This window comes from Pleurodeles waltl, unplaced genomic scaffold, assembly GCF_031143425.1.
Source record: "Pleurodeles waltl isolate 20211129_DDA unplaced genomic scaffold, aPleWal1.hap1.20221129 scaffold_69, whole genome shotgun sequence".
Lineage (NCBI taxonomy): Eukaryota > Metazoa > Chordata > Amphibia > Caudata > Salamandridae > Pleurodeles > Pleurodeles waltl.
The window spans coordinates 869,369-895,576 of record NW_027150390.1 but is presented as its reverse complement, the minus strand read 5'-3'; the positions used below and the strand labels follow the sequence as shown (position 1 = coordinate 895,576).

The 26,208-nt window shown below is 47.0% G+C and overlaps 2 non-coding genes across 2 annotated transcripts; both read left to right on the top strand.

Moving 5' to 3' along the window:
• Positions 1–2,673: 2,673 nt before the first annotated feature.
• TRNAG-UCC (transfer RNA glycine (anticodon UCC)) lies at positions 2,674–2,745 on the top strand. The gene has a single exon. It is a non-coding gene; the product is annotated as a tRNA-Gly (tRNA).
• Positions 2,746–9,063: 6,318 nt separating this feature from the next.
• Positions 9,064–9,135, top strand: TRNAG-UCC (transfer RNA glycine (anticodon UCC)). The gene has a single exon. It is a non-coding gene; the product is annotated as a tRNA-Gly (tRNA).
• The last annotated feature ends 17,073 nt before the right edge of the window (positions 9,136–26,208 follow it).

Genomic DNA, 26,208 nt, shown 5'->3' with positions numbered 1-26,208 from the left:
ACAACCAAATTTATCCGAGAGCAAGGTATAAGAAACCCAAGGGAACAGCCCCTGTCTGCAGCAGGAAGGTTGGCTGCTTCGAATGGACAGAACTTCCAGTCCTAAGTCCACTCACGTCCCGAACGCTCATACCGGGCAAGCCCTCACCGGGTGCACCTCTGGCTCCCAGGTAAGGCCAAAACCTGAGCATGGTAGCGCAGGATCACAGAGAAGGATCGGGTGGGGGTGCTTCTGTCTTGACAAAGGCGTGACATGGCTAGTGACTGAGAGGGCCTTGACTTTCCCCTATGACTGACTGTGAGAGGGGAAGGCGAAGATTTTCTGCACCCAGCATGCCTTGTGACATTCTTAGGCAAATGAGGTGAGAGCCCTGCCAGAATAGCTCCAGCGATCCCATGCCACTCCTCTGAAGGCTCCTGATCTGCATAACCACAGCATTTTGAGCAGGAAGCAGAGTGGCGCAGCATTAGCGTGCTGGGCCCATAACCCAGAGGTCGATGGATCGAAACCATCCTCTGCTAGCATGGATTGATTTTTTTTCTTGTGAGGACCACTCTCTCGTTTCCACGCTGCCAGAGCGGAAAACAGCAGGCTTGTGCCAGCTTTTTGTGGGAAGAGACTGCTCAACTATCGGTCTCTGCTCAAAGTCAGGGAGACAGATGGTCAGAGAATCAACCCTACACTTCAAAGGAAATGATACACAGTTATGACCATTAAAGAAAGATGGGACCCTCGCACTTCTTTCTGAGCCTGCTTGGAACGTTATTATTCCCTTTTTTTGTCCTGCTATTATCAATCTCCTGTGAATTTCGTGGAGATGTTTTCTTTCTCTACCCTGCTGTTTTTCCCTTGCTGCCAATATATGCTTATTTCAATGATTTGAACTGCTGCTTTCCCTTTCTCCTTTTCTGCGCAGCTTTTGCATTGGTTTCAATCTCCAGTTCCTTAGCAGTTGCAAGAACTTTTTTCCTGATTTTCATGTTGGTCTGTAAACCAAAAATACCTCTGATACTGGTGCAATATAGTCATTGAACTCAGGGTTGTGATGTCTAGAGTTTAAAAAAAACATATGCCACGGAGCGTTGGTGGTATAGTGGTGAGCATAGCTGCCTTCCAAGCAGTTGACCCGGGTTCGATTCCTGGCCAACGCAGTGCTAATATTTATACATTAAGCAAGCTGTAGCTATTCTAACGCAATATGTTAAAAAAAAGAGAAATATCTTGACCAGATTACTCAGCTATTAGATAAATAATAAACAAAGACATAGGCAGGCATCCTAAAAGCCCCGTCTGTGACTTTCTATGTCCTGAAATTTTTATATTTTACAAACAGCAGTCACCACTCACAACTGCTGGTAATAAATGGGCTGCAGGGGGGCAGGCAATGAAACGGCTAAGCCCTTCTGCCCGACCAGCCTTTAGAACTGCAGCATCTCTGCAGTAAAAAGTGTTTCAGGTCAATATCTCTCCCCTGGAAAAAATGTGCGAGACCCACCACCGATAAATGTGGCAAAAGTCCCCAACATTTTCTGCATATTTGTGCTCTTACCTGAAAGCAGCGCCACCTTGTAGTCATCGCAGGCAACTGCAGCATACAACCAAATTTATCCGAGAGCAAGGTGAAAGAAACCCAAGGGAACAGCCCCTGTCTGCAGCAGGAAGGTTGGCTGCTTCGAATGGACAGAACTTCCAGTCCTAAGTCCACTCACGTCCCGAACGCTCATACCGGGCAAGCCCTCACCGGGTGCACCTCTGGCTCCCAGGTAAGGCCAAAACCTGAGCATGGTAGCGCAGGATCACAGAGAAGGAGCGGGTGGGCGTGCTTCTGTCTTGACAAAGGCGTGACATGGCTAGTGACTGAGAGGGCCTTGACTTTCACCTATGACTGACTGTGAGAGGGGAAGGCGAAGATTTTCTGCACCCAGCATGCCTTGTGACATTCTTAGGCAAATGAGGTGAGAGCCCTGCCAGAATAGCTCCAGCGATCCCATGCCACTCCTCTGAAGGCTCCTGATCTGCATAACCACAGCATTTTGAGCAGGAAGCAGAGTGGCGCAGCGGAAGCGTGCTGGGGCCATAACCCAGAGGTCGATGGATCGAAACCATCCTCTGCTAGCATGGATTGATTTTTTTTCTTGTGAGGACCACTCTATCGTTTCCACGCTGCCAGAGCGGAAAACAGCAGGCTTGTGCCAGCTTTTTGTGGGAGGAGACTGCTCAACTATCGGTCTCTGCTCAAAGTCAGGGAGACAGATGGTCAGAGAATCAACCCTACACTTCAAAGGAAATGATGCACAGTTATGACCATTAACGAAAGATGGGACCCTCGCACTTCTTTCTGAGCCTGCTTGGAACGTTATTATTCCCTTTTTTTGTCCTGCTATTATCAATCTCCTGTGAATTTCGTGGAGCTGTTTTCTTTCTCTACCCTGCTGTTTTTCCCTTGCTGCCAATATATGCTTATTTCAATGATTTGAACTGCTGCTTTCCCTTTCTCCTTTTCTGCGCAGCTTTTGCATTGGTTTCAATCTCCAGTTCCTTAGCAGTTGCAAGAACTTTTTTACTGATTTTCATGTTGGTCTGTAAACCAAAAATACCTCTGATACTGGTGCAATATAGTCATTGAACTCAGGGTTGTGATGTCTAGAGTTTAAAAAAAACATATGTCATGGAGCGTTGGTGGTATAGTGGTGAGCATAGCTGCCTTCCAAGCAGTTGACCCGGGTTCGATTCCCGGCCAATGCAGTGCTAATATTTATACATTAAGCAAGCTGTAGCTATTCTAACGCAATATGTTAAAAAAAAGAGAAATATCTTGACCAGATTACTCAGCTATTAGATAAATAATAAACAAAGACATAGGCAGGCATCCCAAAAGCTCCGTCTGCGACTTTCTATGTCCTGAAATTTTTATATTTTACATACAGCAGTCACCACTCACAACTGCTGGTAATAAATGGGCTGCAGGGGGGCAGGCAATGAAACGTCTAAGCCCTTCTGCCCGACCAGCCTTTAGAACTGCAGCATCTCTGCAGTAAAAAGTGTTTCAGGTCAATATCTCTCCCCTGGAAAACATGTGCGAGACCCACCACCGATAAATGTGGCAAAAGTCCCCAACATTTTCTGCATATTTGTGCTCTTACCTGAAAGCAGCGCCACCTTTTAGTCATCGCAGGCAACTGCAGCATACAACCAAATTTATCCGAGAGCAAGGTGAAAGAAACCCAAGGGAACAGCCCCTGTCTGCACCAGGAAGGTTGGCTGCTTTGAATGGACAGAACTTCCAGTCCTAAGTCCACTCACGTCCCGAACGCTCCCAAACGCTCATACCGGGCAAGCCCTCACTGGGTGCACCCCTGTCTCCCAGGTAAGGCCAAAACCTGAGCATGGTAGCGCAGGATCACAGAGAAGGAGCGGGTGGGGGTGCTTCTGTCTTGACAAAGGCGTGACATGGCTAGTGACTGAGAGGGCCTTGACTTTCCCCTATAACTGACTGTGAGAGGGGAAGGCGAAGATTTTCTGCACCCAGCATGCCTTGTGACATTCTTAGGCAAATGAGGTGAGAGCCCTGCCAGAATAGCTCCAGCGATCCCATGCCACTCCTCTGAAGGCTCCTGATCTGCATAACCAGAGCATTATGAACAGGAAGCAGAGTGGCGCAGCGGAAGCGTGCAGGGCCCATAACCCAGAGGTCGATGGATCGAAACCATCCTCTGCTAGCATGGATTGATTTTTTTTCTTGTGAGGACCACTCTCTCGTTTCCACGCTGCCAGAGCGGAAAACAGCAGGCTTGTGCCAGCTTTTTGTGGGAAGAGACTGCTCAACTATCGGTCTCTGCTCAAAGTCAGGGAGACAGATGTTCAGAGAATCAACCCTACACTTCAAAGGAAATGATGCACAGTTATGACCATTAAAGAAAGATGGGACCCTCGCACTTCTTTCTGAGCCTGCTTGGAACGTTATTATTCCCTTTTTTTGTCCTGCTATTATCAATCTCCTGTGAATTTTGTGGAGCTGTTTTCTTTCTCTACCCTGCTGTTTTTCCCTTGCTGCCAATATATGCTTATTTCAATGATTTGAACTGCTGCTTTCCCTTTCTCCTTTTCTGCGCAGCTTTTGCATTGGTTTCAATCTCCAGTTCCTTAGCAGTTGCAAGAACTTTTTTCCTGATTTTCATGTTGGTCTCTAAACCAAAAATACCTCTGATACTGGTGCAATATAGTCATTGAACTCAGGGTTGTGATGTCTAGAGTTTAAAAAAAACATATGCCATGGAGCGTTGGTGGTATAGTGGTGAGCATAGCTGCCTTCCAAGCAGTTGACTTGGGTTTGATTCCCGGCCAACGCAGTGCTAATATTTATACATTAAGCAAGCTGTAGCTATTCTAACGCAAAATGTTAAAAAAAAGAGAAATATCTTGACCAGATTACTCAGCTATTAGATAAATAATAAACAAAGACATAGGCAGGCATCCCAAAAGTCCCGTCTGCGACTTTCTATGTCCTGAAATTTTTATATTTTACAAACAGCAGTCACCACTCACAACTGCTGGTAATAAATGGGCTGCAGGGGGGCAGGCAATGAAACGGCTAAGCCCTTCTGCCCGACCAGCCTTTAGAACTGCAGCATCTCTGCAGTAAAAAGTGTTTCAGGTCAATATCTCTCCCCTGGAAAAAATGTGCGAGACCCACCACCGATAAATGTGGCAAAAGTCCCCAACATTTTCTGCATATTTGTGCTCTTACCTGAAAGCAGCGCCACCTTGTAGTCATCGCAGGCAACTGCAGCATACAACCAAATTTATCCGAGAGCAAGGTGAAAGAAACCCAAGGGAACAGCCCCTGTCTGCAGCAGGAAGGTTGGCTGCTTCGAATGGACAGAACTTCCAGTCCTAAGTCCACTCACGTCCCGAACGCTCATACCGGGCAAGCCCTCACCGGGTGCACCTCTGGCTCCCAGGTAAGGCCAAAACCTGAGCATGGTAGCGCAGGATCACAGAGAAGGAGCGGGTGGGGGTGCTTCTTTCTTGACAAAGGCATGACATGGCTAGTGACTGAGAGGGCCTTGACTTTCCCCTATGACTGACTGTGAGAGGGGAAGGCGAAGATTTTCTGCACCCAGCATGCCTTGTGACATTCTTAGGCAAATGAGGTGAGAGCCCTGCCAGAATAGCTCCAGCGATCCCATGCCACTCCTCTGAAGGCTCCTGATCTGCATAACCACAGCATTTTGAGCAGGAAGCAGAGTGGCGCAGCGGAAGCGTGCTGGGCCCATAACCCAGAGGTCGATGGATCGAAACCATCCTCTGCTAGCATGGATTGATTTTTTTTTCTTGTGAGGACCACTCTCTCGTTTCCACGCTGCCAGAGCGGAAAACAGCAGGCTTGTGCCAGCTTTTTGTGGGAAGAGACTGCTCAACTATCGGTCTCTGCTCAAAGTCAGGGAGACAGATGGTCAGAGAATCAACCCTACACTTCAAAGGAAATGATGCACAGTTATGACCATTAACGAAAGATGGGACCCTCGCACTTCTTTCTGAGGCTGCTTGGAACGTTATTATTCCCTTTTTTTGTCCTGCTATTATCAATCTCCTGTGAATTTCGTGGAGCTGTTTTCTTTCTCTACCCTGCTGTTTTTCCCTTGCTGCCAATATATGCTTATTTCAATGATTTGAACTGCTGCTTTCCCTTTCTCCTTTTCTGCGCAGCTTTTGCATTGGTTTCAATCTCCAGTTCCTTAGCAGTTGCAAGAACTTTTTTCCTGATTTTCATGTTGGTCTGTAAACCAAAAATACCTCTGATACTGGTGCAATATAGTCATTGAACTCAGGGTTGTGATGTCTAGAGTTTAAAAAAAACATATGCCACGGAGCGTTGGTGGTATACTGGTGAGCATAGCTGCCTTCCAAGCAGTTGACCCGGGTTCGATTCCCGGCCAACGCAGTGCTAATATTTATACATTAAGCAAGCTGTAGCTATTCTAACGCAATATGTTAAAAAAAAGAGAAATATCTTGACCAGATTACTCAGCTATTAGATAAATAATAAACAAAGACATAGGCAGGCATCCCAAAAGCCCCGTCTGCGACTTTCTATGTCCTGAAATTTTTATATTTTACAAACAGCAGTCACCACTCACAACTGCTGGTAATAAATGGGCTGCAGGGGGGCAGGCAATGAAACGGCTAAGCCCTTCTGCCCGACCAGCCTTTAGAACTGCAGCATCTCTGCAGTAAAAAGTGTTTCAGGTCAATATCTCTCCCCTGGAAAAAATGTGCGAGACCCACCACTGATAAATGTGGCAAAAGTCCCCAACATTTTCTGCATATTTGTGCTCTTACCTGAAAGCAGCGCCACCTTGTAGTCATTGCAGGCAACTGCAGCATACAACCAAATTTATCGGAGAGCAAGGTGAAAGAAACCCAAGGGAACAGCCCCTGTCTGCAGCAGGAAGGTTGGCTGCTTCGAATGGACAGAACTTCCAGTCCTAAGTCCACTAACCTCCAGAACGCTCCCAAACGCTCATACCGGGCAAGCCCTCACCGGGTGCACCTCTGGCTCCCAGGTAAGGCCAAAACCTGAGCATGGTAGCGCAGGATCACAGAGAAGGAGCGGGTGGGGGTGCTTCTGTCTTGACAAAGGCGTGACATGGCTAGTGACTGAGAGGGCCTTGACTTTCCCCTATGACTGACTGTGAGAGGGGAAGGCAAAGATTTTCTGCACCCAGCATTCCTTGTGACATTCTTAGGCAAATGAGGTGAGAGCCCTGCCAGAATAGCTCCAGCGATCCCATGCCACTCCTCTGAAGGCTCCTGATCTGCATAACCACAGCATTTTGAGCAGGTAGCAGAGTGGCGCAGCGGAAGCGTGCTGGGCCCAGAGGTCGATGGATCGAAACCATCCTCTGCTAGCATGGATTGATTTTTTTTCTTGTGAGGACCACTCTCTCGTTTCCACGCTGCCATAGCGGAAAACAGCAGGCTTGTGCCAGCTTTTTGTGGGAAGAGACTACTCAACTATCGGTCTCTGCTCAAAGTCAGGGAGACAGATGGTCAGAGAATCAACCCTACACTTCAAAGGAAATGATGCACAGTTATGACCATTAACGAAAGATGGGACCCTCGCACTTCTTTCTGAGGCTGCTTGGAACGTTATTATTCCCTTTTTTTGTCCTGCTATTATCAATCTCCTGTGAATTTCGTGGAGCTGTTTTCTTTCTCTACCCTGCTGTTTTTCCCTTGCTGCCAATATATGCTTATTTCAATGATTTGAACTGCTGCTTTCCCTTTCTCCTTTTCTGCGCAGCTTTTGCATTGGTTTCAATCTCCAGTTCCTTAGCAGTTGCAAGAACTTTTTTCCTGATTTTCATGTTGGTCTGTAAACCAAAAATACCTCTGATACTGGTGCAATATAGTCATTGAACTCAGGGTTGTGATGTCTAGAGTTTAAAAAAAACATATGCCTCGGAGCGTTGGTGGTATAGTGGTGAGCATAGCTGCTTTCCAAGCAGTTGACCCGGGTTTGATTCCTGGCCAACGCAGTGCTAATATTTATACATTAAGCAAGCTGTAGCTATTCTAACGCAATATGTTAAAAAAAAGAGAAATATCTTGACCAGATTACTCAGCTATTAGATAAATAATAAACAAAGACATAGGCAGGCATCCTAAAAGCCCCGTCTGTGACTTTCTATGTCCTGAAATTTTTATATTTTACAAACAGCAGTCACCACTCACAACTGCTGGTAATAAATGGGCTGCAGGGGGGCAGGCAATGAAACGGCTAAGCCCTTCTGCCCGACCAGCCTTTAGAACTGCAGCATCTCTGCAGTAAAAAGTGTTTCAGGTCAATATCTCTCCCCTGGAAAAAATGTGCGAGACCCACCACCGATAAATGTGGCAAAAGTCCCCAACATTTTCTGCATATTTGTGCTCTTACCTGAAAGCAGCGCCACCTTGTAGTCATCGCAGGCAACTGCAGCATACAACCAAATTTATCCGAGAGCAAGGTGAAAGAAACCCAAGGGAACAGCCCCTGTCTGCAGCAGGAAGGTTGGCTGCTTCGAATGGACAGAACTTCCAGTCCTAAGTCCACTCACGTCCCGAACGCTCATACCGGGCAAGCCCTCACCGGGTGCACCTCTGGCTCCCAGGTAAGGCCAAAACCTGAGCATGGTAGCGCAGGATCACAGAGAAGGAGCGGGTGGGCGTGCTTCTGTCTTGACAAAGGCGTGACATGGCTAGTGACTGAGAGGGCCTTGACTTTCACCTATGACTGACTGTGAGAGGGGAAGGCGAAGATTTTCTGCACCCAGCATGCCTTGTGACATTCTTAGGCAAATGAGGTGAGAGCCCTGCCAGAATAGCTCCAGCGATCCCATGCCACTCCTCTGAAGGCTCCTGATCTGCATAACCACAGCATTTTGAGCAGGAAGCAGAGTGGCGCAGCGGAAGCGTGCTGGGGCCATAACCCAGAGGTCGATGGATCGAAACCATCCTCTGCTAGCATGGATTGATTTTTTTTCTTGTGAGGACCACTCTATCGTTTCCACGCTGCCAGAGCGGAAAACAGCAGGCTTGTGCCAGCTTTTTGTGGGAGGAGACTGCTCAACTATCGGTCTCTGCTCAAAGTCAGGGAGACAGATGGTCAGAGAATCAACCCTACACTTCAAAGGAAATGATGCACAGTTATGACCATTAACGAAAGATGGGACCCTCGCACTTCTTTCTGAGCCTGCTTGGAACGTTATTATTCCCTTTTTTTGTCCTGCTATTATCAATCTCCTGTGAATTTCGTGGAGCTGTTTTCTTTCTCTACCCTGCTGTTTTTCCCTTGCTGCCAATATATGCTTATTTCAATGATTTGAACTGCTGCTTTCCCTTTCTCCTTTTCTGCGCAGCTTTTGCATTGGTTTCAATCTCCAGTTCCTTAGCAGTTGCAAGAACTTTTTTACTGATTTTCATGTTGGTCTGTAAACCAAAAATACCTCTGATACTGGTGCAATATAGTCATTGAACTCAGGGTTGTGATGTCTAGAGTTTAAAAAAAACATATGTCATGGAGCGTTGGTGGTATAGTGGTGAGCATAGCTGCCTTCCAAGCAGTTGACCCGGGTTCGATTCCCGGCCAATGCAGTGCTAATATTTATACATTAAGCAAGCTGTAGCTATTCTAACGCAATATGTTAAAAAAAAGAGAAATATCTTGACCAGATTACTCAGCTATTAGATAAATAATAAACAAAGACATAGGCAGGCATCCCAAAAGCTCCGTCTGCGACTTTCTATGTCCTGAAATTTTTATATTTTACATACAGCAGTCACCACTCACAACTGCTGGTAATAAATGGGCTGCAGGGGGGCAGGCAATGAAACGTCTAAGCCCTTCTGCCCGACCAGCCTTTAGAACTGCAGCATCTCTGCAGTAAAAAGTGTTTCAGGTCAATATCTCTCCCCTGGAAAACATGTGCGAGACCCACCACCGATAAATGTGGCAAAAGTCCCCAACATTTTCTGCATATTTGTGCTCTTACCTGAAAGCAGCGCCACCTTTTAGTCATCGCAGGCAACTGCAGCATACAACCAAATTTATCCGAGAGCAAGGTGAAAGAAACCCAAGGGAACAGCCCCTGTCTGCACCAGGAAGGTTGGCTGCTTTGAATGGACAGAACTTCCAGTCCTAAGTCCACTCACGTCCCGAACGCTCCCAAACGCTCATACCGGGCAAGCCCTCACTGGGTGCACCCCTGTCTCCCAGGTAAGGCCAAAACCTGAGCATGGTAGCGCAGGATCACAGAGAAGGAGCGGGTGGGGGTGCTTCTGTCTTGACAAAGGCGTGACATGGCTAGTGACTGAGAGGGCCTTGACTTTCCCCTATAACTGACTGTGAGAGGGGAAGGCGAAGATTTTCTGCACCCAGCATGCCTTGTGACATTCTTAGGCAAATGAGGTGAGAGCCCTGCCAGAATAGCTCCAGCGATCCCATGCCACTCCTCTGAAGGCTCCTGATCTGCATAACCAGAGCATTATGAACAGGAAGCAGAGTGGCGCAGCGGAAGCGTGCAGGGCCCATAACCCAGAGGTCGATGGATCGAAACCATCCTCTGCTAGCATGGATTGATTTTTTTTCTTGTGAGGACCACTCTCTCGTTTCCACGCTGCCAGAGCGGAAAACAGCAGGCTTGTGCCAGCTTTTTGTGGGAAGAGACTGCTCAACTATCGGTCTCTGCTCAAAGTCAGGGAGACAGATGTTCAGAGAATCAACCCTACACTTCAAAGGAAATGATGCACAGTTATGACCATTAAAGAAAGATGGGACCCTCGCACTTCTTTCTGAGCCTGCTTGGAACGTTATTATTCCCTTTTTTTGTCCTGCTATTATCAATCTCCTGTGAATTTTGTGGAGCTGTTTTCTTTCTCTACCCTGCTGTTTTTCCCTTGCTGCCAATATATGCTTATTTCAATGATTTGAACTGCTGCTTTCCCTTTCTCCTTTTCTGCGCAGCTTTTGCATTGGTTTCAATCTCCAGTTCCTTAGCAGTTGCAAGAACTTTTTTCCTGATTTTCATGTTGGTCTCTAAACCAAAAATACCTCTGATACTGGTGCAATATAGTCATTGAACTCAGGGTTGTGATGTCTAGAGTTTAAAAAAAACATATGCCATGGAGCGTTGGTGGTATAGTGGTGAGCATAGCTGCCTTCCAAGCAGTTGACTTGGGTTTGATTCCCGGCCAACGCAGTGCTAATATTTATACATTAAGCAAGCTGTAGCTATTCTAACGCAAAATGTTAAAAAAAAGAGAAATATCTTGACCAGATTACTCAGCTATTAGATAAATAATAAACAAAGACATAGGCAGGCATCCCAAAAGTCCCGTCTGCGACTTTCTATGTCCTGAAATTTTTATATTTTACAAACAGCAGTCACCACTCACAACTGCTGGTAATAAATGGGCTGCAGGGGGGCAGGCAATGAAACGGCTAAGCCCTTCTGCCCGACCAGCCTTTAGAACTGCAGCATCTCTGCAGTAAAAAGTGTTTCAGGTCAATATCTCTCCCCTGGAAAAAATGTGCGAGACCCACCACCGATAAATGTGGCAAAAGTCCCCAACATTTTCTGCATATTTGTGCTCTTACCTGAAAGCAGCGCCACCTTGTAGTCATCGCAGGCAACTGCAGCATACAACCAAATTTATCCGAGAGCAAGGTGAAAGAAACCCAAGGGAACAGCCCCTGTCTGCAGCAGGAAGGTTGGCTGCTTCGAATGGACAGAACTTCCAGTCCTAAGTCCACTCACGTCCCGAACGCTCATACCGGGCAAGCCCTCACCGGGTGCACCTCTGGCTCCCAGGTAAGGCCAAAACCTGAGCATGGTAGCGCAGGATCACAGAGAAGGAGCGGGTGGGGGTGCTTCTTTCTTGACAAAGGCATGACATGGCTAGTGACTGAGAGGGCCTTGACTTTCCCCTATGACTGACTGTGAGAGGGGAAGGCGAAGATTTTCTGCACCCAGCATGCCTTGTGACATTCTTAGGCAAATGAGGTGAGAGCCCTGCCAGAATAGCTCCAGCGATCCCATGCCACTCCTCTGAAGGCTCCTGATCTGCATAACCACAGCATTTTGAGCAGGAAGCAGAGTGGCGCAGCGGAAGCGTGCTGGGCCCATAACCCAGAGGTCGATGGATCGAAACCATCCTCTGCTAGCATGGATTGATTTTTTTTTCTTGTGAGGACCACTCTCTCGTTTCCACGCTGCCAGAGCGGAAAACAGCAGGCTTGTGCCAGCTTTTTGTGGGAAGAGACTGCTCAACTATCGGTCTCTGCTCAAAGTCAGGGAGACAGATGGTCAGAGAATCAACCCTACACTTCAAAGGAAATGATGCACAGTTATGACCATTAACGAAAGATGGGACCCTCGCACTTCTTTCTGAGGCTGCTTGGAACGTTATTATTCCCTTTTTTTGTCCTGCTATTATCAATCTCCTGTGAATTTCGTGGAGCTGTTTTCTTTCTCTACCCTGCTGTTTTTCCCTTGCTGCCAATATATGCTTATTTCAATGATTTGAACTGCTGCTTTCCCTTTCTCCTTTTCTGCGCAGCTTTTGCATTGGTTTCAATCTCCAGTTCCTTAGCAGTTGCAAGAACTTTTTTCCTGATTTTCATGTTGGTCTGTAAACCAAAAATACCTCTGATACTGGTGCAATATAGTCATTGAACTCAGGGTTGTGATGTCTAGAGTTTAAAAAAAACATATGCCACGGAGCGTTGGTGGTATACTGGTGAGCATAGCTGCCTTCCAAGCAGTTGACCCGGGTTCGATTCCCGGCCAACGCAGTGCTAATATTTATACATTAAGCAAGCTGTAGCTATTCTAACGCAATATGTTAAAAAAAAGAGAAATATCTTGACCAGATTACTCAGCTATTAGATAAATAATAAACAAAGACATAGGCAGGCATCCCAAAAGCCCCGTCTGCGACTTTCTATGTCCTGAAATTTTTATATTTTACAAACAGCAGTCACCACTCACAACTGCTGGTAATAAATGGGCTGCAGGGGGGCAGGCAATGAAACGGCTAAGCCCTTCTGCCCGACCAGCCTTTAGAACTGCAGCATCTCTGCAGTAAAAAGTGTTTCAGGTCAATATCTCTCCCCTGGAAAAAATGTGCGAGACCCACCACTGATAAATGTGGCAAAAGTCCCCAACATTTTCTGCATATTTGTGCTCTTACCTGAAAGCAGCGCCACCTTGTAGTCATTGCAGGCAACTGCAGCATACAACCAAATTTATCGGAGAGCAAGGTGAAAGAAACCCAAGGGAACAGCCCCTGTCTGCAGCAGGAAGGTTGGCTGCTTCGAATGGACAGAACTTCCAGTCCTAAGTCCACTAACCTCCAGAACGCTCCCAAACGCTCATACCGGGCAAGCCCTCACCGGGTGCACCTCTGGCTCCCAGGTAAGGCCAAAACCTGAGCATGGTAGCGCAGGATCACAGAGAAGGAGCGGGTGGGGGTGCTTCTGTCTTGACAAAGGCGTGACATGGCTAGTGACTGAGAGGGCCTTGACTTTCCCCTATGACTGACTGTGAGAGGGGAAGGCAAAGATTTTCTGCACCCAGCATTCCTTGTGACATTCTTAGGCAAATGAGGTGAGAGCCCTGCCAGAATAGCTCCAGCGATCCCATGCCACTCCTCTGAAGGCTCCTGATCTGCATAACCACAGCATTTTGAGCAGGTAGCAGAGTGGCGCAGCGGAAGCGTGCTGGGCCCAGAGGTCGATGGATCGAAACCATCCTCTGCTAGCATGGATTGATTTTTTTTCTTGTGAGGACCACTCTCTCGTTTCCACGCTGCCATAGCGGAAAACAGCAGGCTTGTGCCAGCTTTTTGTGGGAAGAGACTACTCAACTATCGGTCTCTGCTCAAAGTCAGGGAGACAGATGGTCAGAGAATCAACCCTACACTTCAAAGGAAATGATGCACAGTTATGACCATTAACGAAAGATGGGACCCTCGCACTTCTTTCTGAGGCTGCTTGGAACGTTATTATTCCCTTTTTTTGTCCTGCTATTATCAATCTCCTGTGAATTTCGTGGAGCTGTTTTCTTTCTCTACCCTGCTGTTTTTCCCTTGCTGCCAATATATGCTTATTTCAATGATTTGAACTGCTGCTTTCCCTTTCTCCTTTTCTGCGCAGCTTTTGCATTGGTTTCAATCTCCAGTTCCTTAGCAGTTGCAAGAACTTTTTTCCTGATTTTCATGTTGGTCTGTAAACCAAAAATACCTCTGATACTGGTGCAATATAGTCATTGAACTCAGGGTTGTGATGTCTAGAGTTTAAAAAAAACATATGCCTCGGAGCGTTGGTGGTATAGTGGTGAGCATAGCTGCTTTCCAAGCAGTTGACCCGGGTTTGATTCCTGGCCAACGCAGTGCTAATATTTATACATTAAGCAAGCTGTAGCTATTCTAACGCAATATGTTAAAAAAAAGAGAAATATCTTGACCAGATTACTCAGCTATTAGATAAATAATAAACAAAGACATAGGCAGGCATCCCAAAAGCCCCGTCTGCGACTTTCTATATCCTGAAATTTTTATATTTTACAAACAGCAGTCACCACTCACAACTGCTGGTAATAAATGGGCTGCAGGGGGGCAGGCAATGAAACGGCTAAGCCCTTCTGCCCGACCAGCCTTTAGAACTGCAGCATCTCTGCAGTAAAAAGTGTTTCAGGTCAATATCTCTCCCCTCGAAAAAATGTGCGAGACCCACCACCGATAAATGTGGCAAAAGTCCCCAACATTTTCTGCATATTTGTGCTCTTACCTGAAAGCAGCGCCACCTTGTAGTCATCGCAGGCAACTGCAGCATACAACCAAATTTATCCGAGAGCAAGGTGAAAGAAACCCAAGGGAACAGCCTCTGTCTGCAGCAGGAAGGATGGCTGCTTCGAATGGACAGAACTTCCAGTCCTAAGTCCACTCACGTCCCGAACGCTCCCAAACGCTCGCCCTCACCGGGTGCACCTCTGGCTCCCAGGTAAGGCCAAAACCTGAGCATGGTAGCGCAGGATCACAGAGAAGGAGCGGGTGGGGGTGCTTCTGTCTTGACAAAGGCGTGACATGGCTAGTGACTGAGAGGGCCTTGACTTTCCCCTATGACTGACTGTGAGAGGGGAAGGCGAAGATTTTCTGCACCCAGCATGCCTTGTGACATTCTTAGGCAAATGAGGTGAGAGCCCTGCCAGAATAGCTCCAGCGATCCCATGCCACTCCTCTGAAGGCTCCTGATCTGCATAACCACAGCATTTTGAGCAGGATGCAGAGTGGCGCAGCGGAAGCGTGCTGGGCCCATAACCCAGAGGTCGATGTTTCGAAACCATCCTCTGCTAGCATGGATTGATTTTTTTTCTTGTGAGGACCACTCTCTCGTTTCCACGCTGCCAGAGCGGAAAACAGCAGGCTTGTGCCAGCTTTTTGTGGGAAGAGACTGCTCAACTATCGGTCTCTGCTCAAAGTCAGGGAGACAGATGGTCAGAGAATCAACCCTACACTTCAAAGGAAATGATGCACAGTTATGACCATTAACGAAAGATGGGACCCTCGCACTTCTTTCTGAGGCTGCTTGGAACGTTATTATTCCCTTTTTTTGTCCTGCTATTATCAATCTCCTGTGAATTTCGCAGAGATGTTTTCTTTCTCTACCCTGCTGTTTTTCCCTTGCTGCCAATATATGCTTATTTCAATGATTTGAACTGCTGCTTTCCCTTTCTCCTTTTCTGCGCAGCTTTTGCATTGGTTTCAATCTCCAGTTCCTTAGCAGTTGCAAGAACTTTTTTCCTGATTTTCATGTTGGTCTGTAAACCAAAAATACCTCTGATACTGGTGCAATATAGTCATTGAACTCAGGGTTGTGATGTCTAGAGTTTAAGAAAAACATATGCCACGGAGCGTTGGTGGTATAGTGGTGAGCATAGCTGCCTTCCAAGCAGTTGACCCGGGTTCGATTCCCAGCCAACGCAGTGCTAATATTTATACATTAAGCAAGCTTTAGCTATTCTAACGCAATATGTTAAAAAAAAGAGAAATATCTTGACCAGATTACTCAGCTATTAGATAAATAATAAACAAAGACATAGGCAGGCATCCCAAAAGCCTCGTCTGCGACTTTCTATGTCCTGAAATTTTTATATTTTACAAACAGCAGTCACCACTCACAACTGCTGGTAATAAATGGGCTGCAGGGGGGCAGGCAATGAAACGGCTAAGCCCTTCTGCCCGACCAGCCTTTAGAACTGCAGCATCTCTGCAGTAAAAAGTGTTTCAGGTCAATATCTCTCCCCTGGAAAAAATGTGCGAGACCCACCACCGATAAATGTGGCAAAAGTCCCCAACATTTTCTGCATATTTGTGCTCTTACCTGAAAGCAGCGCCACCTTGTAGTCATCGCAGGCAACTGCAGCATACAACCAAATTTATCCGAGAGCAAGGTGAAAGAAACCCAAGGGAACAGCCCCTGTCTGCAGCAGGAAGGTTGGCTGCTTCGAATGGACAGAACTTCCAGTCCTAAGTCCACTCACGTCCCGAACGCTCCCAAACGCTCATACCGGGAAAGCCCTCACCGGGTGCGCCTCTGGCTCCCAGGTAAGGCCAAAACCTGAGCATGGTAGCGCAGGATCACAGAGAAGGAGCGGGTGGGGGTGCTTCTGTCTTGACAAAGGCGTGACATGGCTAGTGACTGAGAGGGCCTTGACTTTCCCCTATGACTGACTGTGAGAGGGGAAGGCGAAGATTTTCTGCACCCAGCATGCCTTGTGACATTCTTAGGCAAATGAGGTGAGAGCCCTGCCAGAATAGCTCCAGCGATCCCATGCCACTCCTCTGAAGGCTCCTGATCTGCATAACCACAACATTTTGAACAAGAAGCAGAGTGGCGCAGCGGAAGCGTGCTGAGCCCATAACCCAGAGGTCGATGGATCGAAACCATCCTCTGCTAGCATGGATTGATTTTTTTTCTTGTGAGGACCACTCTCTCGTTTCCACGCTGCCAGAGCGGAAAACAGCAGGCTTGTGCCAGCTTTTTGTGGGAAGAGACTGCTCAACTATCGGTCTCTGCTCAAAGTCAGGGAGACAGATGGTCAGAGAATCAACCCTACACTTCAAAGGAAATGATGCACAGTTATGACCATTAAAGAAAGATGGGACCCTCGCACTTCTTTCTGAGCCTCCTTGGAACGTTATTATTCCCTTTTTTTGTCCTGCTATTATCAATCTCCTGTGAATTTCGTGGAGCTGTTTTCTTTCTCTACCCTGCTGTTTTTCCCTTGCTGCCAATATATGCTTATTTCAATGATTTGAACTGCTGCTTTCCCTTTCTCCTTTTCTGCGCAGCTTTTGCATTGGTTTCAATCTCCAGTTCCTTAGCAGTTGCAAGAACTTTTTTCCTGATTTTCATGTTGGTCTGTAAACCAAAAATACCTCTGATACTGGTGCAATATAGTCATTGAACTCAGGGTTGTGATGTCTAGAGTTTAAAAAAAACATATGCCATGGAGCGTTGGTGGTATAGTGGTGAGCATAGCTGCCTTCCAAGCAGTTGACTTGGGTTTGATTCCCGGCCAACGCAGTGCTAATATTTATACAATAAGCAAGCTGTAGCTATTCTAACGCAATATGTTAAAAAAAAGAGAAATATCTTGACCAGATTACTCAGCTATTAGATAAATAATAAACAAAGACATAGGCAGGCATCCCAAAAGTCCCGTCTGCGACTTTCTATGTCCTGAAATTTTTATATTTTACAAACAGCAGTCACCACTCACAACTGCTGGTAATAAATGGGCTGCAGGGGGGCAGGCAATGAAACGGCTAAGCCCTTCTGCCCGACCAGCCTTTAGAACTGCAGCATCTCTGCAGTAAAAAGTGTTTCAGGTCAATATCTCTCCCCTGGAAAAAATGTGCGAGACCCACCACCGATAAATGTGGCAAAAGTCCCCAACATTTTCTGCATATTTGTGCTCTTACCTGAAAGCAGCGCCACCTTGTAGTCATCGCAGGCAACTGCAGCATACAACCAAATTTATCCGAGAGCAAGGTGAAAGAAACCCAAGGGAACAGCCCCTGTCTGCATCAGGAAGGTTGGCTGCTTCGAATGGACAGAACTTCCAGTCCTAACTCCACTCACGTCCCGAACGCTCCCAAACGCTCATACCGGGCAAGCCCTCACCGGGTGCACCTCTGGCTCCCAGGTAAGGCCAAAACCTGAGCATGGTAGCGCAGGATCACAGAGAAGGAGCGGGTGGGGGTGCTTCTGTCTTGACAAAGGCGTGACATGGCTAGTGACTGAGAGGGCCTTGACTTTCCTCTATGAATGACTGTGAGAGGGGAAGGCGAAGATTTTCTGCACCCAGCATGCCTTGTGACATTCTTAGGCAAATGAGGTGAGAGCCCTGCCAGAATAGCTCCAGCGATCCCATGCCACTCCTCTGAAGGCTCCTGATCTGCATAACCACAGCATTTTGAGCAGGAAGCAGAGTGGCGCAGCGGAAGCGTGCTGGGCCCATAACCCAGAGGTCGATGGATCGAAACCATCCTCTGCTAGCATGGATTGTTTTTTTTTCTTGTGAGGACCACTCTCTCGTTTCCACGCTGCCAGAGCGGAAAACAGCAGGCTTGTGCCAGCTTTTTGTGGGAAGAGACTGCTCAACTATCGGTCTCTGCTCAAAGTCAGGGAGACAGATGGTCAGAGAATCAACCCTACACTTCAAAGGAAATGATGCACAGTTATGACCATTAAAGAAAGATGGGACCCTCGCACTTCTTTCTGAGCCTGCTTGGAACGTTATTATTCCTTTTTTTTGTCCTGCTATTATCAATCTCCTGTGAATTTCGTGGAGCTGTTTTCTTTCTCTACCCTGCTGTTTTTCCCTTGCTGCCAATATGTGCTTATTTCAATGATTTGAACTGCTGCTTTCCCTTTCTCCTTTTCTGCGCAGCTTTTGCATTGGTTTCAATCTCCAGTTCCTTAGCAGTTGCAAGAACTTTTTTCCTGATTTTCATGTTGGTCTGTAAACCAAAAATACCTCTGATACTGGTGCAATATAGTCATTGAACTCAGGGTTGTGATGTCTAGAGTTTAAAAAAAACATATGCCACGGAGCGTTGGTGGTATAGTGGTGAGCATAGCTGCCTTCCAAGCAGTTGACCCGGGTTCGATTCCTGGCCAACGCAGTGCTAATATTTATACATTAAGCAAGCTGTAGCTATTCTAACGCAATATGTTAAAAAAAAGAGAAATATCTTGACCAGATTACTCAGCTATTAGATAAATAATAAACAAAGACATAGGCAGGCATCCTAAAAGCCCCGTCTGTGACTTTCTATGTCCTGAAATTTTTATATTTTACAAACAGCAGTCACCACTCACAACTGCTGGTAATAAATGGGCTGCAGGGGGGCAGGCAATGAAACGGCTAAGCCCTTCTGCCCGACCAGCCTTTAGAACTGCAGCATCTCTGCAGAAAAAAGTGTTTCAGGTCAATATCTCTCCCCTGGAAAAAATGTGCGAGACCCACCACCGATAAATGTCGCAAAAGTCCCCAACATTTTCTGCATATTTGTGCTCTTACCTGAAAGCAGCGCCACCTTGTAGTCATAGCAGGCAACTGCAGCATACAACCAAATTTATCCGAGAGCAAGGTGAAAGAAACCCAAGGGAACAGCCCCTGTCTGCAGCAGGAAGGTTGGCTGCTTCGAATGGACAGAACTTCCAGTCCTAAGTCCACTCACGTCCTGAACGCTCATACCGGGCAAGCCCTCACCGGGTGCACCTCTGGCTCCCAGGTAAGGCCAAAACCTGAGCATGGTAGCGCAGGATCACAGAGAAGGAGCGGGTGGGGGTGCTTCTGTCTTGACAAAGGCGTGACATGGCTAGTGACTGAGAGTGCCTTGACTTTCCCCTATGACTGACTGTGAGAGGGGAAGGCGAAGATTTTCTGCACCCAGCATGCCTTGTGACATTCTTAGGCAAATGAGGTGAGAGCCCTGCCAGAATAGCTCCAGCGATCCCATGCCACTCCTCTGAAGGCTCCTGATCTGCATAACCACAGCATTTTGAGCAGGAAGCGGAGTGGCGCAGCGGAAGCGTGCTGGGCCCATAACCCAGAGGTCGATGGATCGAAACCATCCTCTGCTAGCATGGATTGATTTTTTTTCTTGTGAGGACCACTCTCTCGTTTCCACGCTGCCAGAGCGGAAAACAGCAGGCTTGTGCCAGCTTTTTGTGGGAAGAGACTGCTCAACTATCGGTCTCTGCTCAAAGTCAGGGAGACAGATGGTCAGAGAATCAACCCTACACATCAAAGGAAATGATGCACAGTTATGACCATTAAAGAAAGATGGGACCCTCGCACTTCTTTCTGAGCCTGCTTGGAACGTTATTATTCCCTTTTTTTGTCCTGCTATTATCAATCTCCTGTGAATTTCGTGGAGCTGTTTTCTTTCTCTACCCTGCTGTTTTTCCCTTGCTGCCAATATATGCTTATTTCAATGATTTGAACTGCTGCTTTCCCTTTCTCCTTTTCTGCGCAGCTTTTGCATTGGTTTCAATCTCCAGTTCCTTAGCAGTTGCAAGAACTTTTTTCCTGATTTTCATGTTGGTCTGTAAACCAAAAATACCTCTGATACTGGTGCAATATAGTCATTGAACTCAGGGTTGTGATGTCTAGAGTTTAAAAAAAACATATGCCACGGAGTGTTGGTGGTATAGTGGTGAGCATAGCTGCCTTCCAAGCAGTTGACCCGGGTTCGATTCCTGGCCAACGCAGTGCTAATATTTATACATTAAGCAAGCTGTAGCTATTCTAACGCAATATGTTAAAAAAAAGAGAAATATCTTGACCAGATTACTCAGCTATTAGATAAATAATAAACAAAGACATAGGCAGGCATCCTAAAATCCCCGTCTGTGACTTTCTATGTCCTGAAATTTTTATATTTTACAAACAGCAGTCACCACTCACAACTGATGGTAATAAATGGGCTGCAGGGGGGCAGGCAATGAAACGGCTAAGCCCTTCTGCCCGACCAGCCTTTAGAACTGCAGCATCTCTGCAGTAAAAAGTGTTTCAGGTCAATATCTCTCCCCTGGAAAAAATGTGCGAGACCCACCACCGATAAATGTGGCAAAAGTCCCCAACATTTTCTGCATATTTGTGCTCTTACCTGAAAGCAGCGCCACCTTGTAGTCATCGCAGGCAACTGCAGCATACAACCAAATTTATCCGAGAGCAAGGTGAAAGAAACCCAAGGGAACAGCCCCTGTCTGCAGCAGGAAGGTTGGCTGCTTCGAATGGACAGAACTTCCAGTCCTAAGTCCACTCACATCCCGAACGCTCATACCGGGCAAGCCCTCACCGGGTGCACCTCTGGCTCGAAGGTAAGGCCAAAACCTGAGCATGGTAGCGCAGGATCACAGAGAAGGAGCGGGTGGGGGTGCTTCTGTCTTGACAAAGGCGTGACATGGCTAGTGACTGAGAGGGCCTTGACTTTCCCCTATAACTGACTGTGAGAGGGGAAGGCGAAGATTTTCTGCACCCAGCATGCCTTGTGACATTCTTAGGCAAATGAGGTGAGAGCCCTGCCAGAATAGCTCCAGCGATCCCATGCCACTCCTCTGAAGGCTCCTGATCTGCATAACCACAGCATTATGAACAGGAAGCAGAGTGGCGCAGCGGAAGCGTGCTGGGCCCTTAACCCAGAGGTCGATGGATCGAAACCATCCTCTGCTAGCATGGGTTGATTTTTTTTCTTGTGAGGACCACTCTCTCGTTTCCACGCTGCCAGAGCGGAAAACAGCAGGCTTGTGCCAGCTTTTTGTGGGAAGAGACTGCTCAACTATCGGTCTCTGCTCAAAGTCAGGGAGACAGATGGTCAGAGAATCAACCCTACACTTCAAAGGAAATGATGCACAGTTATGACCATTAAAGAAAGATGGGACCCTCGCACTTCTTTCTGAGCCTGCTTGGAACGTTATTATTCCCTTTTTTTGTCCTGCTATTATCAATCTCCTGTGAATTTCGTGGAGCTGTTTTCTTTCTCTACCCTGCTGTTTTTCCCTTGCTGCCAATATATGCTTATTTCAATGATTTGAACTGCTGCTTTCCCTTTCTCCTTTTCTGCGCAGCTTTTGCATTGGTTTCAATCTCCAGTTCCTTAGCAGTTGCAAGAACTTTTTTCCTGATTTTCATGTTGGTCTGTAAACCAAAAATACCTCTGATACTGGTGCAATATAGTCATTGAACTCAGGGTTGTGATGTCTAGAGTTTAAAAAAAACATACGCCACGGAGCGTTGGTGGTATAGTGGTGAGCATAGCTGCCTTCCAAGCAGTTGATCTGGGTTCGATTCCTGGCCAACGCAGTGCTAATATTTATACATTAAGCAAGCTGTAGCTATTCTAACGCAATATGTTAAAAAAAAGAGAAATATCTTGACCAGATTACTCAGCTATTAGATAAATAATAAACAAAGACATAGGCAGGCATCCCAAAAGCCCCGTCTTCGACTTTCTATGTCCTGAAATTTTTATAATTTACAAACAGCAGTCACCACTCACAACTGCTGGTAATAAATGGGCTGCAGGGGGGCAGGCAATGAAACGGCTAAGCCCTTCTGCCCGACCAGCCTTTAGAACTGCAGCATCTCTGCAGTAAAAAGTGTTTCAGGTCAATATCTCTCCCCTGGAAAAAATGTGCGAGACCCACTACCGATAAATGTGGCAAAAGTCCCCAACATTTTATGCATATTTGTGCTCTTACCTGAAAGCAGCGCCACCTTGTAGTCATCGCAGGCAACTGCAGCATACAACCAAATTTATCAGAGAGCAAGGTGAAAGAAACCCAAGGGAACAGCCCCTGTCTGCAGCAGGAAGGTTGGCTGCTTCGAATGGACAGAAATTCCAGTCCTAAGTCCACTCATGTCCCAAACGCTCATACCGGGCAAGCCTTCACCGGGTGCACCTCTGGCTCCCAGGTAAGGCCAAAACCTGAGCATGGTAGCGCAGGATCACAGAGAAGGAGCGGGTGGGGGTGCTTCTGTCTTGACAAAGGCGTGACATGGCTTGTGACTGAGAGGGCCTTGACTTTCCCCTATGACTGACTGTGAGAGGGGAAGGCGAAGATTTTCTGCACCCAGCATGCCTTGTGACATTCTTAGGCAAATGAGGTGAGAGCCCTGCCAGAATAGCTCCAGCGATCCCATGCCACTCCTCTGAAGGCTCCTGATCTGCATAACCACAGCATTTAGAGCAGGAAGCAGAGTGGCGCAGCGGAAGCGTGCTGGGCCCATAACCCAGAGGTCGATGGATCGAAACCATCCTCTGCTAGCATGGATTGATTTTTTTTCTTGTGAGGACCACTCTCTCGTTTCCACGCTGCCAGAGCGGAAAACAGCAGGCTTGTGCCAGCTTTTTGTGGGAAGAGACTGCTCAACTATCGGTCTCTGCTCAAAGTCAGGGAGACAGATGGTCAGAGAATCAACCCTACACTTCAAAGGAAATGATGCACAGTTATGACCATTAACGAAAGATGGGACATTCGCACTTCTTTCTGAGCCTGCTTGGAACGTTATTATTCCCTTTTTTTGTCCTGCTATTATCAATCTCCTGTGAATTTCGTGGAGCTGTTTTCTTTCTCTACCCTGCTGTTTTTCCCTTGCTGCCAATATATGCTTATTTCAATGATTTGAACTGCTGCTTTCCCTTTCTCCTTTTCTGCGCAGCTTTTGCATTGGTTTCAATCTCCAGTTCCTTAGCAGTTGCAAGAACTTTTTCCCTGATTTTCATGTTGGTCTGTAAACCAAAAATACCTCTGATACTGGTGCAATATAGTAATTGAACTCAGGGTTGTGAAGTCTAGAGTTTAAAAAAAACATATGCCACGGAGCGTTGGTGGTATAGTGGTGAGCATAGCTGCCTTCCAAGCAGTTGATCTGGGTTCGATTCCTGGCCAACGCAGTGCTAATATTTATACATTAAGCAAGCTGTAGCTATTCTAACGCAATATGTTAAAAAAAAGAGAAATATCTTGACCAGATTACTCAGCTATTAGATAAATAATAAACAAAGACATAGGCAGGCATCCCAAAAGCCCCGTCTGCGACTTTCTATATCCTGAAATTTTTATATTTTACAAACAGCAGTCACCACTCACAACTGCTGGTAATAAATGGGCTGCAGGGGGGCAGGCAATGAAACGGCTAAGCCCTTCTGCCCGACCAGCCTTTAGAACTGCAGCATCTCTGCAGTAAAAAGTGTTTCAGGTCAATATCTCTCCCCTGGAAAAAATGTGCGAGACCCACCACCGATAAATGTGGCAAAAGTCCCCAACATTTTCTGCATATTTGTGCTCTTACCTGAAAGCAGCGCCACCTTGTAGTCATTGCAGGCAACTGCAGCATACAACCAAATTTATCCGAGAGCAAGGTGAAAGAAACCCAAGGGAACAGCCTCTGTCTGCAGCAGGAAGGTTGGCTGCTTCGAATGGACAGAACTTCCAGTCCTAAGTCCACTCACGTCCCGAACGCTCCCAAACGCTCCCAAACGCTCGCCCTCACCGGATGCACCTCTGGCTCCCAGGTAAGGCCAAAACCTGAGCATGGTAGCGCAGGATCACAGAGAAGGAGCGGGTGGGGGTGCTTCTGTCTTGACAAAGGCGTGACATGGCTAGTGACTGAGAGGGCCTTGACTTTCCCCTATGACTGACTGTGAGAGGGGAAGGCGAAGATTTTCTGCACCCAGCATGCCTTGTGACATTCTTAGGCAAATGAGGTGAGAGCCCTGCCAGAATAGCTCCAGCGATCCCATGCCACTCCTCTGAAGGCTCCTGATCTGCATAACCACAGCATTTTGAGCAGGAAGCAGAGTGGCGCAGCGGAAGCGTGCTGGGCCCATAACCCAGAGGTTGATGTTTCGAAACCATCCTCTGCTAGCATGGATTGATTTTTTTTCTTGTGAGGACCACTCTCTCGTTTCCACGCTGCCAGAGCGGAAAACAGCAGGCTTGTGCCAGCTTTTTGTGGGAAGAGACTGCTCAACTATCGGTCTCTGCTCAAAGTCAGGGAGACAGATGGTCAGAGAATCAAAACTACACTTCAAAGGAAATGATGCACAGTTATGACCATTAACGAAAGATGGGACCCTCGCACTTCTTTCTGAGGCTGCTTGGAACGTTATTATTCCCTTTTTTTGTCCTGCTATTATCAATCTCCTGTGAATTTTGTGGAGCTGTTTTCTTTCTCTACCCTGCTGTTTTTCCCTTGCTGCCAATATATGCTTATTTCAATGATTTGAACTGCTGCTTTCCCTTTCTCCTTTTCTGCGCAGCTTTTGCATTGGTTTCAATCTCCAGTTCCTTAGCAGTTGCAAGAACTTTTTTCCTGATTTTCATGTTGGTCTGTAAACCAAAAATACCTCTGATACTGGTGCAATATAGTCATTGAACTCAGGGTTGTGATGTCTAGAGTTTAAAAAAAACATATGCCAAGGAGCGTTGGTGGTATAGTGGTGAGCATAGCTGCCTTCCAAGCAGTTGACCCGGGATTGATTCCCGGCCAACGCAGTGCTAATATTTATACATTAAGCAAGCTGTAGCTATTCTAACGCAATATGTTAAAAAAAAGAGAAATATCTTGACCAGATTACTCAGCTATTAGATAAATAATAAACAAAGACATAGGCAGGCATCCCAAAAGCCCCGTCTGCGACTTTCTATGTCCTGAAATGTTTATATTTTACAAACAGCAGTCACCACTCACAACTGCTGGTAATAAATGGGCTGCAGGGGGGCAGGCAATGAAACGGCTAAGCCCTTCTGCCCGACCAGCCTTTAGAACTGCAGCATCTCTGCAGTAAAAAGTGTTTCAGGTCAATATCTCTCCCCTGGAAAAAATGTGCGAGACCCACCACCGATAAATGTGGCAAAAGTCCCCAACATTTTCTGCATATTTGTGCTCTTACCTGAAAGCAGCGCCACCTTGTAGTCATCGCAGGCAACTGCAGCATACAACCAAATTTATCCGAGAGCAAGATGAAAGAAACCCAAGGGAACAGCCCCTGTCTGCAGCAGGAAGGTTGGCTGCTTTGAATGGACAGAACTTCCAGTCCTAGGTCCCCTCACGTCCCGAACGCTCCCAAACGCTCATACCGGGCAAGCCCTCACCGGGTGCACCTCTGGCTCCCAGGTAAGGCCAAAACCTGAGCATGGTAGCGCAGGATCACAGAGAAGGAGCGGGTGGGGGTGCTTCTGTCTTGACAAAGGCGTGACATGGCTAGTGACTGAGAGGGCCTTGACTTTCCCCTATGACTGACTGTGAGAGGGGAAGGCGAAGATTTTCTGCACCCAGCATGCCTTGTGACATTCTTAGGCAAATGAGGTGAGAGCCCTGCCAGAATAGCTCCAGCGATCCCATGCCACTCCTCTGAAGGCTCCTGATCTGCATAACCACAGCATTTTGAGCAGGAAGCAGTGTGGCGCAGCGGAAGCGTGCTGGGCCCATAACCCAGAGGTTGATGGATCGAAACCATCCTCTGCTAGCATGGATTGATTTTTTTTCTTGTGAGGACCACTCTCTCGTTTCCACGCTGCCAGAGCGGAAAACAGCAGGCTTGTGCCAGCTTTTTGTGGGAAGAGACTGCTCAACTATCGGTCTC